The 20169-nt window shown below is 36.4% G+C and overlaps 1 pseudogene; it reads right to left on the reverse strand.

Moving 5' to 3' along the window:
* Positions 1-6333: 6333 nt before the first annotated feature.
* Positions 6334-19833, reverse strand: LOC149214006 (fasciclin-like arabinogalactan protein 7; annotated as a pseudogene).
* Positions 19834-20169: the final 336 nt, after the last annotated feature.

The following is a 20169-nucleotide window of genomic DNA, read 5'->3' on the forward strand; positions in this document are numbered from 1 at the left end:
GAATTATGTATGGAAAACAGAGCTTCCACTACTGCAACTCTTGTTGTAACAAAAAAAGTTCAAAAAATGTAGAGGAATGTTGGAGACCAGAGCCAGAAAAATGGATTCAATAAATTGATATTTCTAATACTATTGTTTTAAATACTAGTTTCATTTTATGATGATAGAAATGTGTCATTTTATTCATATTTGTACACTTTTGTCAGTATCAGTAATTTGCCTCATTCATATGTAATTATTTATCTCTGCTCTTATGGGTAGAATTCTGATTTTCGAGTAACTATTTACTCAGAAATATGTCTTTTAATATAGATTTAACAAATAATGATATGTTGTGAACTATTTCCTCATATTATTGTTCAATTATTCGAATTACTGATTTAACAATCAATATCATTTTGTGAACTACTTCCTAAATGTTTTTGGTTGATTATTTCAGTTAAGAGGTCTCTAAATAGAATGTGTTTTGGTATTCATAATGTCATTTAATTGAACTACTTCATTAGATTGATATTCATTATAAGACAAACATATTTAAATCCCAATCATTTAAATAGCTTTCTCTCGGTTGGGTTAGATCTATAGCTGCCTAATTGAGATAGGATTAGGATTTAGTTCCTTTTTCTTGCATTTTAGAATAATTTTGCATATAGATTTAATTCTACATTCCTTGAAGTCCTCTTCATAAATAGGCAAGCTTTAGTTGTGGCTTCATTGAGCCCCATATTAGCTTAAGGATCACTTTCTTGCTTGATCAGCAAGAGAGTTGATCTCGCGTCTCTTCTCCATTGATGGATGAAAGTCATCACTTAAGCCATTTTGGAGACTGAGAAAAGGTAACTGGACCTAGTTAAACTAGTCAGAACCACCATTCCAAATGGAAAAATAGTTGCTTTAAGGTCTAGACCAGGTGGTTTTACCCCATGTTGTCGCAGTGATTTTCGAGGCTTCAACATTTTAGCTCTAGAAGGAGAGCCTAAAACTTGTTATCTATTGGAGTCTTTGAATTCTAACATTTTATTTTATCACAATGACTCATCTTAAACTTTAAATTTGGTAAGACTCTTGTCTCAGGTAGTTTAATGGTAATAGGAATACTTCTGCATTTAATCATTCTTTACAATTCATTCAAAAAATTTCAAATTCTACTTTTCAAGGAATTGATGAAGGTATTTTATGCAGGATTTTTACTCTTACATTGTTGCCAAAATCCAGAAGTTGGTGTCAATCGCTTCTGGTTACCTCAATTCACATCAGGGATTAATTTGTTACAATGTTCTTTTGAAAATTTGATCGCTATAACTACGAACATGTATGTGATGAAATCGAAGATTTACCAAGGTTTGAAATTGTCTTTGATTGATTTTACCATTCGATTTTGTTTAAATTTCTTCCGTTTTAAAACTAAACAAAAACCTTCATAAGAGGTATTATTAGATTTCTTTGAATTAGTTTCTCTCTTCCTCCCTTTCATAATCCATGTGAAATTATTTCAATCTTTGTTCAATCTCCTTCCAATTTCATTAACATAATTGAGAATTCCACTATGGAGGTGCAAAAAAATGATGATGAAGTGGCCTCTATTATGTACCATCAATTTCTTCATTTAATGCACACTTCCTACAATATTAATAATGATCGGGATGCACCTTCACATGTCTGTGAATCTCAATCACAAAGCTTGAAGAATTTTACTATTTAAATGCAAGAAGATATTAGCAACAATCTTGAATAAAATACCACTTTGAAATCTGAAAATCAGTATGCGTTAAATTCATAAAATTTGAACATAAAGCAACAAGTATAAGCAAAAAGCGAAGTTTCCAATAATACGCAACCTACTGTACAAATTTCTAAATTATTTTACAATGAGAAAATGTCAAATTCAAAACAGCAAAGCAACATTCTTCAAGAAAGCACAAGTACACAAATGAATGATCTCAAATCTGAAATTTACAATGAGCAGAATTCACAAGAGTTCTTAAATAGAGACACTTTTAAATCCATTTCTTCTGATTCTCATTTTTCCTTTTATCCTGATATTTTTGCTGATGACGATTTATCCCCTCTTAATATTAATGATATTTAGTGGTCTGTGTGGATGACCGCTTCCTTCCCTAGAACATAATCCTTCTATTGATGGCATACCTGCACAATGGAATACATTTCTTTATCGTAAGTGGGGTACTTTCGGACCTGTGTCTAAAAGTGTCTCACTATGGTAAGCCACTGGATACCCATGCTAAGTAAGAACCACACCAATAGCATAGTTAGAGGCATATACCTCATCTCAAATGGTTGTTGTAGGTCTAGTAATGTGAGCACTGGTGCATAACAGAGGTGATTCTTCAACTCAGAGAACGCTTGTTGTTGGGTTTCAAACCAAAAAAACTTTTCTTTTTCTCCGCCCTTGGTGACTTGACTTAAAGGCCAAGTGATATGAGAGAACCCCAACATGAATCTACGATAGAAGTTGGCACGACCCAAAAAGTTGTGGAGGTTTGTTAGAGTGGTTGTGGTTGGCCAATCCAGAATGAATTGTATCTTGGATGGGTCCACATGTACACCCTGCTCATTAATTATGTACCCAAGATATTGAACCTGGGTAAGGCCAAAGGTGCATTTCTCCTAGTTAGCACACAGCTTGTGTTGTTACAGGGTTTGAAGGAACTGTCGAATATGGTGGAGGTGCTCGTCCCAACTCTAGATGAAGATCAAGATGTCATCTAAATACACCACCATTAATGCATTGGTGAAGGGTCACAAAATGTCATCCATCAGTCTCATGAAGGTTACAGGGTTGTTCATCAATCTGAATGGCATGACCAACCATTCGAAAAGGCCCTTCTTGGACTTGAAGGCAGTATTCCACACATAAAAGGGTTCGATAGGCACCTAGTGATAACCTGACTTCAAGTCAACCTTGCTAAAATATTTGGCCCCCTTGAGCTAGTCAAGAAGGTCATCAATCTGTGTGATTGGGAACCTATTCCAAATAATGATCTTGTTCAATGCCCGGTAGTCTATACAGAGCCTCTAGGTCCCATCCTTCTTCTTTACCAATACAATTGGGCTCCCACATGGTGATGAGCTTGGCCTGATGTGCCCTTTCTGTAATAGTTCTTGAATCAAACTCCTGATCTCATCATTCTCCAGAACAGAGTGTCGATAGATTTTCCCATTGGGTAGCGACGTGCCCAGGGTCAGATCGATGGAGTCCTTGACCTAAAAGTGTAGAGGCACCCCCGTAGGTGAGGCGAAGATATCCCCGTACTCCTCCAGAACCTTGTCTATCTGTTGTTGTTGTGTAGAGGAGCCCTGCCGAGAAGTCATGGCCACAACCTTCTTCTTTCCTTGAGGGCGAATCATAAGGAAAACAAAATTCTCGTCTGGGAAATGATCTTATTGCATTGCTTTACAGTGATCAAAGAGATGACGATAGGCCGGGCTACCTCTGGTATCCTGTACAACTTGTTGGCCAAGGTAATATTCACAGAGTGAGGTCTAGACTCATATACAACATGTCGCTTCCACAAGTATTGTTGTCCTAAAAATACATCACAAACTTCAAGAGCAGCAACATCGCACAGTACCTCATCCGTGAAGGGCTTAATGTTGTATGGAAGGCGACATTGTTGGCAGACGCGAAGATCTTGTCCTTGGTGAAGCCACCCGATGGTCTACGATTTTGGATGTGTTGTAGTCTTTGGGCCCAGCCGCTTCATGACCTCTGCTGAAATGAGGCGCTTTTGGCTCCCACTATGGACAATGAACTGTAGTGGAGAACCCTTCACCCACATCTATGAGTGGAAGAGGCATTCCCCCTCCTCTGGATCTTCAAGCTCAATCTTCTGGATCTTGGTGGTGGCCACAATGGCACTGGGCTCTGCATCAATGATCTACTTCCCTTTGTCAGTTCCCTTATTGGGTTCTGATTCAGAGTTGGAACATGTGTCTGATTCAAAACCCTTCAGCTCGACCACTAGTGATTGCTTGGCTCGACACTCACTTGTATTGTGTGTGGAGCTCTTATAGAACTCACACGATTTTCCTATGTCCTTCTTTGTCTTCGTCATGTTTTTCTTTTCTTTCGGATTTGGCGGGTTGTCCTGGGTAGCCCCGCCTTGGCTTGGTCCTTTGTTTTGTGGTTTTGGGGTGCATTTTCCTTGCTTTGGATTCACGGACCCAAAATCTTGCTTCTTCTATTTAAATTTCTGCTCAATCTTGACAGCATACCAATACGTCGTGCCGAGCGAGGAAATGTCCAGGAACTCCATCTCCTCCTGGATGTACTTATGCAGACAACCGCGATATGAGCTCCAAATGCAACTCAGTATCCTTGATACCAAGATTTGTGCGAAGGGTATGTAAAGTATTTTTGAACTCTAACACATCTTGGTCCCTTCCCTGCCGTAGCGTGGTCCACTTTATGTATTTATCTTTATAGCTCCTATTAGAGTAATATTGTTCCTTGATGGCGTCTCAAAAAGAATCCCAAGTGGGTGCGACTGAAAACATCGAGATTCGAGGGTTCACTCTCATCCTTTTGTTCATAGTATGTCTCCCACCAGTCCTTGACGTGTGGGGTGGCTTTGAGAAGTTAAAAAGTAATATTTTCCTGATTGGAAAAGTCATGAACTGAAAAATATCCTTCCAATAGGTTTAACCATTTATCTATGACGTCTGCATCTATCAAGCCTTCAAATATGGGAATATCGAAGTTAACTTGTACCTTAAAAGGGGTGGCATCTCCAGAGTGGTTACTGGATGAATATGCATCACCTGTGGGTAGCCGTCGAAGGATCTAGGCAAAATTATCCATCATCGCATCCCTTTGTTGCTCGAGGGCTTACTCGAGCAACATTTTAAAAGGATATCCTACCCCCTCGTCTTTCTTTTCTTCCACCATGGGAGGTTGTCGGGTTTTGAAAGGTTGATCTTGTAACAGTTCAACCAGATCGAGCCCTAATTCCTTATACCCTGACCTCGTTGGGGACATCCAAAGAAAAATAGAGAAAGAGTAGACCGCTCTCATACCACTAATCCAAACTTAAACAGGAATGCAACAACTTACATATATAATCATAAATACAGAGATTCAGCAGAAAACCACTTCATTTCATTAATAGAAAAATACTTAACTATGTTTACAAACAAAATGGAAATAAGATAGATTAGGCGATGGTAGCTTATCTCTGAGAAGAGATGTGGCAGCTACATACCTCTGAACTGTGTTACAACGAGGTTTAAAGGCCTATTTATTACTAAGAAACAATGGAAAACCCTAAACATCCAAAAACCTAACCCTAGGAGATGAAGTGCCAAAACTATGGACCCCGTTTGGGTTAATTGGTACATCAACTTCCTGGGGTCATAATGTTGGCATAGGATCTCCGATTGGCTATCATAATACCTCATTTTGAAGATCTCGAAGAGAAGGCGAAAAAAAACAATTAACCGAATTTATAGCATTTTTTGTCCCTCCGTTTTCCCTAAAAACGTCGTTTAGGGCCTCAAAACGGCTTCGGAAGTTCAGGACCCAAAAAAAATGCCAAAAATAGTAAATTGTGCTACAATTAAGGAAACCGAAAAACTGAAAGAGACAGGGTTGGAGATCCAAGTGTAATAGGCGGGTGGCCACCAATATCCACCTGGATCACACGGTCCCATGCAATCCGTCCATCCACTGTCGGATTACCCCAGTCCTGGTCTCGCACCATTATTTTATAGATCTGATCCAAATCGTCATCACTTTCCTCATAGTCACGGACAGGTATAGTATAGCGCGGTCCTTCTTCAAGGTCCAATGGTACTACCACATGGAGCGATTTCCTTTCAAACGACATTGTCCGCTTCTTCAAATTGATGACCCCATTAATATCGATAACCCAATCAATTCCAAGAAGTGCGGGGTATGGATTGTTGTCTGACCTGAAAATGGGGTCTAAGACAAATTATAAGGTATTACAAACAATGAAGCATTAAGCAAACATAATAGATAACACATGACACAAAACATTTAATAAGGAGTTCACCCAATACTCCTAGGCTACATCTCCTGGTCCAACCTTTAGTGGTGGCCTCTCTATTATGTCTTCAAAGTAGAGTGTTGTTTACAAAAGTGAGCTTAGTTTGAGCCTCGCATATCAACAAATTACAATAACAAAGAGCTTCACTTGAATCCGTCAAGCTCTCTTTGAGTACATAGACTCCCTCACAGCTCTCAATCTATCTTAAATTTGTCTCGGCATTTGCCTTTGAACACTGCCTCCGCCCCCTACTGTGCTCTTTGTCTGTGGAATTATAGCCAAAAAAATGTGTTGCCTGTTCGTTTCATGGACCTGTCTCTTGGTCTCCCCGACCCCTTGAACGCTTTGAATCCATCTCCAGCGTTATACCATCATTGCTCAACGCATGGAGAGGAGGTGGCCACCCATTTCGCAGCGCTAGAGTGCTTCGGGCTTCTAAAACGCATGTAACGGCCATGCTCTATTTTTACAGTGAAAACACAGTTTAACACAGAAAAACTACCGAAAATATGATATGTCAGACTTCAAGGTCCTTTAAGTATGGTTCAATCCCCCATCAGGTCCACCCAAAGGTCGTATATTGCATATCACATATCGGGAGGGCTCTGTCCCTTTGTGTTTTGGAAATACATGAAAAATCGTGAAATTACATTGAAATAGCCCTGTTTTGGACTTGAAACTATATCAAATTCCCTTTTGAATGCTATCGGGTCCGCAATATCGCATCGCACATGGGTATCGACCTTTTGCATAGTTTTGATGTGCTGCAATGTATCGCAATCACCCATCGCAATATCCCTCGGCCATTATAACGTGCTCCTCTGAAATCCCTCGATAGCAATCTGTGATGTAATAAGGGTCGTCAATCCGCACACTTGATCGATGGTCCAGATCCACTCTCCATTTGCTCATCGAAATATATATATAAAGCGCCAATAGTTACTGCCGATAGCGATCCGCCGATTGCAGTCGCAATACCCATGTGGATCCCACCGATCTCTGGCCAAAGGCTATCGCTGATTACGATGGCCGATCCGATCTGGACCATTGATCGGCCAGATCGGACGGCTATTGTGTGTCCTCTATTCTGCCTACGATTACTCTATTTTCTTCACGATTTCACAAGTTTTGGGGCTCCCGATAGTGTATTTCTCCATTCTAAAGGTTTTCTCCGCCATGCTTACAATATCCCTTTGTGATATTTTTGATCCTTTAAAGGATTTTGGCATGATTTTTAATAGTTTGATGAAGACTTAGAGGCATTCTTGGATCCATTTGGATCACGCCTTCCCACTGAAAAAGGCTTTTGGACCACCAAAAGTTGGTTTTCAAGCATCAATTAAGTGAGGATACAGTTGCCTCACTTGTCCAATCTCTATCAATTTTGCACTGCTGGGTTTTGAACCTTTGAGTCCAATCCTTAGGTACTCAACATCTCCTCTGCGCGTTGTCCTCACCTTCCTGTCCAAAACTGTATCTTCTTGCAGCTCATTGAGATATTCAGGGAAAAAATCATCAATGGAAGGCAATTGACTTTGCTCTTCAGGATCTTCAATTAATGAAGGTTCAAACAGTCTTAAATTTTCTGAATTTACTACTGAATAGATGTGCATATATGTTGATAGATCAAGGCGGAAAGCATTCTCACCAATTTTCTCAAGTACCTTAAAAGGCCCATACCTTATTGGTTTTAGCTTCTTTCTTTCACCTTGCATTTTTTCCTTGCTGATGTACAGCCATACTTGATCACCAACTTGGAAGCTATGCTCCACCCAGTGTTTATCATGTCTTTCCTTGTATTTGGCTTGGCTCTTTTCCAACTGTTCCTGCACTACCTGGTGAATCTCTTGGATCTATTCAATGAATCTGGTTGCTTTGTCCACATCACTGTGTCAAGCAACTGCTATGTCCTTTTCAAAGACAATATCCAAGGGAGACCTTGGTATAAAACCAAAATAGGTCTCAAAAGTAGATCTTTGTGTAGAAGAATGTTTAGCACAGTTGTAAGCATGTTGCACATAACACAAATGTTCATCCCAAAGCTTGGGATGGTTGCTGCAATAACCCCTAAGCAACTAGATCACTATCTGGTTGACTACCTCTGTTTGGCCATCTGTTTGTGGATGAAAGGCTATGCTTTTCTTCAGTCTAGTGTCCATTAACTCCCACAGACTTGACCAAAACTTCCCAACAAATCAGGAATTTCGATCAGATACTATGGAAGTGGGTAGCCGAAAATGTACCTAGACATGCTGTAAGAACAATTTCGCTATTTGTTTAGATGTAATCTGCTTATTACAAGGTATTAGAATACACATTTTGTTGAACCGGTCCATAATAACATATAAATAATAATGACCTTTTCTAGATTTAGGCAATCCCCCAACAAATTCCATGGAAACACTTTCCCAAGGACGGGAAGGGACTAGCAGTCGAGTGTACAAGCCTAGTTTTCTATTGTTGGGTTTGCTTTTAGCACACATGGTAAACCCTCTTACATATCTAGAAATTGTTTCTTTCAATTTTGGCCAAAAGCAGTATCTTTGTAGTTGTGCAATTGTTTTGCTTACACCAAAATGACCTGATATCAGAGAAGTATGTGCTTCCCTAATTATATTAATTCTCTCTATTTTTGGAATGCATAGCTTCCCCAAATAATACAAGAGTTGGTCCTTAATGTAGTAATCCACTTCTTCTACCTTTTTGCCATTACTTAAAGCTGCATAAACATCTTTAAATTCTATATCTTAAGCATATTGTTCAATGTAGCTTTCGTGCATTACTGAGTTATGCTTAAGTATAGTAGATGCATTTATGATTGGTCTGGACAACATATCTGCAACTTTATTGTGTATGCCCTTTTTATATCTGATGACTAAATGAAACTGCTATAGGAAACCCATCCACCTATAGTGTCTTGACTGTTGCAACTTAGTTTGTGAGTGCAAGTACTGAAGTGGCTGAATATCAGTGTGTATTACTATTTCTTTTCCCATTAAGTAATGTTTCCACTTTTTCACACTCTGAACTAATGCATACAATTCTTTATCATATGTAGGATAATTAACTACTGCAGAATTAAAAGTCTCAGAATGGTAGCATATGGGTTTACCATGTTGCATCAACACTACTCCCATGGCATGATCACTGGCATCTATTTCGATCTCAAATGAAATGAAGGGAGTTGTCTTTTCTTGGAAGTTTTTCCGGTGGATTTTTCCCGTTTAATTTCTCTAAAATCTGGCAGGAATTCATTGAAGTCACAAGATTGATGGGTAAATCCTGCACAATTTCACTGCCACAACTCTCCCTAGGTCTCTGAGGTTATGATGCATTATTCTATAGTTGTTGTGGTCGACCTCAACAAGGCACTTGTTCTCCAGGTTCTGAAAACCAATGCCTTCTTCCCAACCAGATCGCTCCCATATTTTAATGGACTTCTCTGTGTTTTCTTGTATGAAGAAACAAACAGTGTCTAAGAATAAACCTCTCTCTTGCTCATCAAGGCTATCAAAGATAATTTTAAGTCTTCCTTATATATTCGTGGGAAATGCTTCTGATATTTTTTGTAACTGGGATCTCCAATACCAAACTTTTAGCTTTCTGAGTAAAGAAGAGCCCCTATCAATTTGAGAGACCCTATCACTTTTTTTTAAAGAGATAATGACAATCCTTGGCACTGATCCAAAAACTGGTTAACAACTTTGTCAAATCCTCCTACTACAGGGTAAGATTCCTAAAAATCTTGCCAGTAAAAAATTTCTTTGAATGTGCATTAGTTTATTTTTAACGAACAAAATTAGTGGTTTATCCATAGTTTAACATTGGGAAATTAATTTTGATTTTGATTTTTTTATTATTATTTAAATTTATTTATTTGTAAGGTGATTGGTTGAAGTCTTATTATGGGTTGTTTAATAACTTTCATTTCTATTAGTTACTAATTTTTTGTTTTTAGTTTTATTTCTTTTTAATTTAACTTTTTAATTTTGATTTTATTTTTCTTTTTTCTATTATTTCCATTTTCATGAATTATTATTTTTTCTCTATATTTTTTATTTATTTAAGATGACTTATTATTATATTAAAAATATATTTTAATAAATTTAATTATTAAAAATTTATATTAATAAAAAATAAAACATATATATATTAAAGTATATATATGTTAATATAAACAATATTAGTTAATCATGTTTCTTAATTTTTGGTGATGGCATTCAACAATACAATATTTTATTAGTTATTTTATTTTTGTGATGAAATATTTGTATTTTTTATTTTTTAGTTTATTGTGATTTTGAAATGTCTTTCTATCACAAGATTTCATAACTTGGGCCAAAACTTTTAGGGTGTTCACACATCGCACACCAGGTCCTTCACTGCATACCACTCTATTTACTTCATCTCTGTTCTTTTTATCCATCTTACCACTCTCTCGGCTTCTTTCCTTACGTTGACCTGGCATGTCCATTGCATCTATCGTTGCAAGTTTGCGTCCTTCTAGCACTTCCTTTTCGCTTGCTTCTTATGTCCACATCCACTGTTTCGACCATTACAACCAACAACGTGACAATTCCTATAAACAATGTTTGGCTGCCTACTGAATGACCTCATCGTGCAGTACAACACATTTTTTGCAGACTTCATCAAATGATGACAGATGCTTCCCACAATGTTTTGGTCTTCGTGACAACTTCTCTCCTGACACACAGGTCTATTACAACTGTTTTATCCAAAAAATTAGATATCATCTTTACACCCTTTGTAGGCTTCACACTCTGACGAATTCAAGTATCACGCTTCACTTTTCACGAGCTTCTTCTCACATAATCAATGCGCTTTCTACGCTAACACACCTGATTCTCCCAATCCATCTCTTTACCAGGCCATTCTAGCTCTGATATTTACTTCTCTGACTCTGATCACTCTGGCTTCGATACCAGATGTTGGGATTATAGAGCACCGAGAGAGATGGTGTTGTCTAAAGACACTGTTATTTGTTCTCAGTGGCCACTGAGAAAATTTACCTTCAATATTTCCAGTCTTTAAATAGTTTCCATTGGAGATGAATACCATGGGAAAAAACCATGGTTTCTCATATACCTAGAGCCAAAATACCACCAATATCTTGATCAAGTCAAGTTTAATCGAACAACCCAAACAATTTTTTTTCTTTCCCAGAGTCCTTCTAAATCAAGGTTGAGGTGCATCACTTAATTGCAATTTATTTGGCATACAAATTTTCATTGAATTTTTCTTGTTACACTGTAAGGTGTTGCCTGTGAGAAGAACTCCCCTCCCATGCCACCTATAACTTTGTGTGCCTTTGATTTAGGTGTTAGATGATGGAAATAACCTCTGCCATTATATTGAAAACTGGTATGAGTGTGTTACAATTCGTTATGTGATAGTTACAATTCATTATATGATAGTGTGATAGAATTAGAGTACCAAGATTCATCCACATGAGCTAGTGTTCATCACGCATCCTCGTATAGACGATAAACTCTCATAGTGTGGAAACAAATATATTGTTTTCAACAACAAATGTTGTATTGTTTTCGACTCGAGCGACAACCTTGTTTTTAGAGCGAAATTTCATGCTTTTGGGATCATTGTGAGAACATTTTGAGCGATTAGCTGGTGGGTCTTGCGCTATCTGGATTTTAAATGGTGTCGAAGAATTTCAATTTTTTTTCTCTTGCGTTTGGGGATTATTTTACCTATGGTGTCTCGGCTCAACTCGTGGGTTGCAGACAGTTTGTTGGGGATTGAATTATCCCACAAATTTGCCAATCCCTATAGTGCCAGGGATTTGTAAAACTCGTCAATGTGAGGACGAATCGTATGAATATTCATCATTGTCTCCTGTGAATGAGAGTATTTTTCAGAGGTCATTAAAGGTCTGTGTTTTGTATAGCCATGAGTTCCCGGCCAGGATGTATCATCCTTTGGCTTGTGCTCTGACCTGTGACTGAAAGGCACCAATCTAGGTCCTTCTAGATCAAAATAAGGAATCCCATGTGCATGTAGATGCCAACAACATAGCAATAGGAACCATTCTAACCAAGCAGGGATGTGGATAACCCCATACATTTTTCTAGCAGGCAGGAAGAACCTGGTCACAGAACAAGAGGCCCTAAAGTACCTGATCACCCAACAGGGAAGGATATTACACTAATGTTGTTCTAGGAGTTCTCATTTAGGGTGGTGGTCAAGTTTGGGTGCGAGAAAAATGGACCTTTGTCGAAGATTTGGGACTTCATATCACATTGGTAGAAGACCTTTTGTAGCAAAAAGGCACTACTTTCTTCCATCTTTTTGGGACCTGTAACCACTTCCATCACTGTTTTTCCTCCATCAATATTTTCTCCAAGTTATGAGCTCTCTAATTGGATTGTATTTTCTTTTGTACAAATTTGGATGCGAGTGGACAAGTGATTTCCAATAATGTAAAACCTATGATCGTGTGAATAAATGGTGGAAATATTAGGGTTTCTCTAAATTGAATTATGTTTGGCATCGTCACGTGAAATACTACACTTTGGCCTCTTGCATTGCGACCGATCCTAAACATTCTTCTTTTCGACTCAGCTTTGCCAAAATGTGTCACCTTGTCATAGTTTTGGACGATATCTATGACACCTTTGGAATGATGGATGAGCTGAAACTCTTCACAGTAGCAGTGAAGAGGTGGTACCAGTGGTGAATGAATTTTAGAAGAATATTTTATTGCTTTTATAATGCCTCTGCAACAACCAACCTATTTAATAAAAAATTGTGGTTATAATTGCATATGATCATATGGGATCTGTCCGCCACAGAGTGGCTTCCAGAATATATGAAAGGAATGTACATGGTGCTTTACGAAACTATAGATGAAATGGCACGAGAGGCGAAGAAGTCTCAAGGTCGAGACATGATCAACTATGTTCGACAAGTTGTATGGACAATGAGAATTCGTACATATATTTATGAAAACAAAAATTTTTCTTTCACAAGATTGTTTTGGCCAACTATCTCACTTCATTGATGTGTGATTAATTAATTTGCTATACCTATGGTTGTGCCTATGTATGTGCAGTTGGAGGTCTATATTCATTCATATATGAAAGAAGAAGAGTGGATCTCCAGTGGTTGTCTGTCAGATATTGACGAGTACTACGAGAACGAAAAATTTAGTATTTTTTATCGCATAATGACATTACAACCCATCCTCACATTGGACATTCCCCTTCCTGACCACATTTTGTAGGAAATTGATTTTCCATCGAAATTCGATAGCTTAGCATTTGGCATCCTACAACTTAAAGGTGACACTCGCTATTACAAGGTAATACCTATATCAAACCAAACAGGCATTGCATTAAGCAAATTAATTTGAAATTTTTTTATTATGCTGACGATGGCATGGTAAATGCAGGTAGATAGGGTTCGTGGAGAAGAAGCTTCATGTATATCATGTTATATGAAGGAGAACCCTGGATTGACAGAAGAAGATGTTGTCAATCATATCAATTCCATGGCCAATGACTTAATCAAAGAATTAAATTGGGAGTTTCTCAAACCAGATAACAATGCCCCTATCTCTTCCAAGAAACATGCTTTTGACATCACCCGAGCTCTCCATCACAACTACATATACCGAGATGGGTACAACATCGTCATCAATGAAATGAAGAATTTGGTCATGATAATTGTCCTTGAGCCCGTGCCTATGTAACCACACATGAAATCAAGTGATAACTTTATGTGGTTTATTACAGGCTATTGTTTCACACAGGAACAAGGATCATCAGATTGATGAAAATGTAACAACTTTTGTTTTCTTAATGAAAGTTTGTCAATTTTTCCTCTTGCAAAAACAAAAAAAAATTGTGTGGTTTATTGGCTAATTATATTATGGATAAGATATTCAGTGTTAACATAAGTTGATAAGTTACACCTTTGCAATATGCCAATGGGAAAATCCTTTTGATTCATATGTGAAGCTTATATCTAATAATTTCCAGAATGTTTGATACCATTCCGCATATATATATTTGAATCTTTTTGGAGAACATAATTCGGTATCTCCATTTTTTCGATGAGAAAATCCTTTTAAGTCATATAGATTATATTAGACTATAGTTGTGTGAATACGTCACACATAACTCTGGACTTTTGAAAATGTTGAGTATCATTACACATAAATTTGAATCTTCTAGTAGCACTAGTCTTAAAAATAAATGGGTACACTTTATATACATATATGTTAGAGGTTTGAATTATTTCCAAATTAAAAGAACAACATATAACTCAATATAAACAAAAATAAGTTACTTCAAAAGCATATTACTACAAATAATTTCCAAATTAAAAGAACAATATATAACTCAATATAAACAAAAATAAGTTACTTCAAAAACATATTATTACATATCAGACAAGTGAATAGAATTGAATAGTTGATTACCTCTTTGGTGTGATCATGATGGTCAAGATAGTTGCATACACAAAATAAATTTATTTATCAGGTAGGTTTCACATACCTAACTATCCTCTTACTAGGAATAGGCCTTATTTTTTCTATTATCCGAAAGCCTCCAAGTCATTTTCAATAAAAATACTACCTTCTCTAATCACATGTAAACAAGGGGTGCATTAGGGGAATTTTGAGGTCTAAAATGGGCCTCCTAAAAAAAATGTACAACCAAAATAAACTTCATAAGAACTAAAAGGATTCAAGATGATGATGTCAACCATGGGGGGTGATTAATCATTTTTGGAGTAAAAAAGTAAAAAGATTAAAAAATAATAAAATAATAAAACTTATTTTTCAAATCATATTTTCAAGTCATTTCCCTAAAGTTTTACTCAAATTTCAAGCGGGAGTACTCATTAGATGCAAAATTTAATTCCTCATCCAAGGAGTACCATGTTGCACACTTTTGATGGACCCTTCTACACAAAAAATGAGAAATACATGAAAAAAACGTGATTGCAATCACATTTTTCATGTATTTCTCTTGCATCGAAGAAGTACCCATGTTGCATACTTTTGATGGACCCTTCTATATGAAAAATGATAAATACATGAAAAAATGTGATTGCAATCACATTTTTCATGTATTTCTCATTTTTCATGTAGTAGAGTCCATCGAAAGTATGGAACATGGGTGCTCCTTGGATGAGGAATCAAATTCTACATCCAACAAGTGTTGCTACTGGAAAATTGAGTAAACCCATAAGGAGATTAGTTGAAAATACGAGTTGAAAAAATAGTTTTTCCTTTTTTTCCCTCTAAAATTTGATGATGTAATCTAATCTTATTTTATTATTTCCACTATTATTTTATAATTTCCTTAGGAGGCCCATTTTAGACCTCAAAATTTTCGTAATGGAAAACTCAAATCCATTTATGATTTAACAATAAGAAACTACCTCCTTTTTCGAGGTTGAGGTTTGAGATTAATTATTGTGTTGTTTTAGGGTTGATTGTGCAAGCACTTTGAGACCAATATGGTGCAATGAGAAATGAACCCAAAGGTATGAAAATATTCATTATTTCCAAATCTAAACAACAATGTATAGGTGAATATAAACGATTTACTTAAAAATCATATTATCACAAGTGTATATAAACAAGTTATTTTAAGACACATGTTAAAATACATAGTCTTACCCAGCTCCTGGTATAGACATAAACACTAGTTGTGGAGGAAGAGGTAGGTAGCTTTTCTGGATGACTTACATGAATTATGTATCATAAATGCAGAAGGTTCTTTAAAAATTCACTAAAGGAACAATTTTTGGATTATTCACTTACAACTCCTACAAATCATACTTGTGTAAAGTGTGAGGGGATTTGTAACATGCACAGTTCTAATGATTGGTGTGGTCAAAAAACCAGAGGACACAGTCACAACCTCACCATCTCTAGTGATATTCAAATTGTATTTCCCCCCATTGTTGCCAATTTCCATTGTGTTGGCATGGTTGTTAAAGGTCTTGAAAATTTTCAATGTGTAAAACTTGGAAATGCAATGGTCCAACAACACATTTTTCTTCTCATCCACAGTCAAATTGGTGAGAATTTCTTTGGGAGAGAAGAGAATGCAGTGTTAGATGTTGCAAATATTGTAATACCTTGCTATGTGTTGTTTGCTTCTGCTTGTAGAACTGTAAGCAGGTTGTTGGATTCCAAGAGACTCAAGAAATTCTTGAACAATCCAGCTAGCGATAACAGATTTGTCAGATTGGCGAAGGTTGGTGCCAGTGTCGGTGTTGGTGTTGGGGTTGGGTTCAATGTGGATGTTAGTTCAACCGTTAAAACTACAATGCCTCCATTCTCATTACAATGGCTACCTCCAAATTACCATGTTGAAGGATGTTATGCCAAGCATTGCTTCAACCTTGTGAACAACTCTAACGAGGTCGTCGCAGAGGTCTGTATGCTCCCATAATATGTATGCTCAGAGTAATTCATTAGACTACAATCATGCCAAGTTCTGAAAATATTTGTTGTTTTGCAGGTGAATCCAAAGAAGGTCAAATCAAATATAAGCATGGGAGCAGATGTGTTCAAACTGATAGTGAGGCATGGCTACAACCAAGCTTTCATTATGGGATTGATTATCACTCTAGATTAGATCACATCATTCGTCTGAACGCCCATACTTTATAAGGGGTACCCGAAGGAAATAGAGAGAAGGAATATTTTTTAGGCATTCCTCCTCTCTCATGGCATTAGAAATTCCATATCCTGCTAAATATGAATTAAACGTGTAGAATCCCACTTCAGAATACGCAAAGATTATGGAATCGGATGTTTTTCCGGATTGTGATGCCATGAGTAGAGTGTGTTAGCTTATCCTTTTTTCATGTATTTTTACAACACAAAGTGGAGTTTGTAAACTCCTTTTGCCTAGGATAAGAATTCTTAACCTTGACCGTCTACAAGGTGTCTTCATTGATCACACAAGCATAACCCTATTTTACCAAAGATGTCAAACATGGTGGCCCATTCCCATGTGCATATTGCAAATTGAAGAACTTGGTGGTTCATTCCCATGTGATTTGCAGTTGAAGTTTATGATTTTACTCATAAGAATTTTGTGGCGATGTTGAATGCACTCCAAAATAATGTCACAAACGATAGTAACCAATAAAAATCAATTAGTTTATCTCTACATGCTTTAAAAAGGAAAACCCTACCTAATGTGTAGTTGACAATTTGAGCACAACTCAATAGTGACCATCCCTTGTTTTATGGCTTAGTAATTAATAATGTTGGCAAGATTAATTCATTAATGAAAGTTGGATCAGTTTGAATTAAGAGTTCCTATAAAATCAATGTGGTGTGGTGATTTGTGTTTTGTTGCATTTACGTGGAATGAAATATGTATATATTCATAGTTTCTGGATGAGAGGACTCTTAATTGTTGTTTCACAAAGATGACATTATTGTCTCTTTCCCTACACATTCTTGTGTCTGCCACAACAATCTCACTTCTCCTAGAGCTTGTATTGAGTATGTCAACCTTATCCACTTTGGTAGAGTCCTCTTGATTTTGTTATTTTTTTAAGGAGTTGTCTAACGAGGTGGAGGAATTGCCCAACCCGGGCAAAAAAATTTCAAAAAATCTTGTAGACACAGTGTTTGAATCGTGTTTTTGATGGTGGAAATGGATTCAACACCATCAAAAATGTCTAGGACACCTAAAAATTTGAAGTTTAACAACTATAACTTGCATTTACAAAAATCCTTGTCAGATTTTCTCTAAATATGACCGGAATTTCCATAACTTTCCGAGCAATTCCTCCAGCTAGTTAGACTACAACTTTTTTTAATTGAATCAATTGACATGATACAAATATCATGCAGTTTCAAGTCATTGCAGGAGAGATTCCCCACATCTGACAAGTCTGGGTGTACAAACACCCACTAATAGCAATACATCTCCTCTCGTACAATGCACTTTTCACATGTGCCCAATTAGAATACATTGGCATGTCAAGCTCAACTACAAAGAGTATAAGGGAATGAAAATTCTATCACAAACTTCAATTACATGATGAATTACGGTGACTGGAATATTGTTGCTCAACATCCAAACTTCAACAACTTGACCCAAATTTTCAGCTTCAACTACAAGCCACTTGATACATATGCATCTCTGAGTAAGTAACTCAATCCTTTTCCCCTATGTTTTCACACTTCACTGTTTCTGACAACACCTTATCAAATTTTCATTTAAATGCTAATAAGTTAAGATATCCCAGTCTTGTTTATGTCTTTTGCCTTTACATATGAAAATGCATTGTTTTGGGGAATCAAATACTACAATGATATGCTTTTGGAAGCTGAACCAATGGGGAATGTCCAGTCTGAATTGCTGCTTCAAAAGGATACACAAACATTCACTCTAAAACAGTGGGTATTCCCTCAAAGAATCTACTTCTATGGCGAGGATTCACTCTTCATCTATGCTCTTTTTTCATATTCTACCGACTTACAACGTTTCCATTGCAACATTTGGTGCAATTGCTTGTTAATTCCCTCATGTCATTTGTTAACACGTTCTCTGGAGTCCCTTTATTATCATCTTTGTGAAATGCTTGTGTTGTTTTAAGGTATGGTTGGTGGGATATATGTATGTTGCTTGCAAGTCGTCTTTAATGAGTAATTATGACAGTGTAGGTTAGAGTAATGGCAAGGGTGACATTGTAGGTTAGAGTAATGGCAAGCATTCTAGCATGGTGCTAGGCAATTAATGCACAATGGTTGTATATGCACATCGTTTGATCTAAGCGAGTATATTTGTTATGGGGATCCAATGATGTACATCAATCAATCTAAGCGTCTATATTTGTTATGAGGATCTAACGATGTGCATATACAGCCTCTATGCATTAACTTTCGTGCAACAGGCTGGATAATTGTTACCTTAAAATTATATTTGTATGTAATTTTGTGCAAAAAAGCGTGGATGGATTTGTGATGGCATAGAGAGTTGCATTCCACATAGGTTAGATTTATGCTTGCATCGTCCTCTAGTTTTTCCCCAAATTACTCTAAAAAATATTCCACACTAAATTAACCAAAATTTCATAAAATACTAAAAAAATTATCATATCACTTTAAAAATATATAAATACTAAATATTGATAAATTTATTAAATAAGATTTCAAAATGTATAAATACTAAATATTGACAAACTTATAAACTTGTTAATAAAATAATAATATATACTATCATATCAACCACATATATATTGTATACTCTTAACTATATTGTATGCCCTTAACTTACAAATTGATTAAACAAACTAATGAAAATAACATTTTAAACTTGTTAATTAAATTCGTTAATAAAATAATAATATATACAATCATATCAACCACATACATGGTATGCCCATAACTTACAAATAGATTTAAAAAATAAATTAAAATAGCATTTTAAAAATTTAGGAACTTAATGGTTGGAGTTGATTTTTTTAATTACGCAATCCCTGACATCCCATTGGTGAAGGATCTAGATCAATCATTCACTTTGACAATAACACCCTATTTAATTAAATTATACCAAGATTAGATGAAGTCCAGTGGCAAAATAGTTTTAAATGGTTTACTAATTACCGTGGACCTTTAATAAAGTGATTTATAATAACTAAAAAACTTCATATTTTAGAACCTTTCGTATTTTTATTTTTATTTATAATAGTTTCAAAACCTCATCAGGGGTTCAGGGGTACAAGGTTTAACTCCATACAAAACGCTCATGGTTTTCATGACGCTCTCTTACTCACCTGACATGGTAGTTCCTTGAAATGATCAGTCGTTAACGAGTCAATTCGGTAGTACAGCAATAATTAAAGAAATAACAGACAATTCAGTAGTACAGCAATAATTAAAGCAATAACAGAGTTTCATCCAGCCCACATAACTAGAACACTGTATCATTATTCAGGGGTTATTGTAAACACTACCCTGAAATTTTAAGAGTGGCAAGCAAGTGTTCCTTATCTCCATTAAATCTGTGAATAATTTCAAAATCATAATGCAGGGCTTCCAAATGATTTAGTTCCAAAAGCTTGAATACAAATCCCTCATACCAGACGTTCCGTTCTGTAAATTAGAAGTAAAATCTCA

Source organism: Pinus tabuliformis, chromosome 1_1 (assembly GCF_031772625.1).
Source record: "Pinus tabuliformis cultivar Carrire ecotype Pingquan chromosome 1_1, CPIR1, whole genome shotgun sequence".
Lineage (NCBI taxonomy): Eukaryota > Viridiplantae > Streptophyta > Pinopsida > Pinales > Pinaceae > Pinus > Pinus tabuliformis.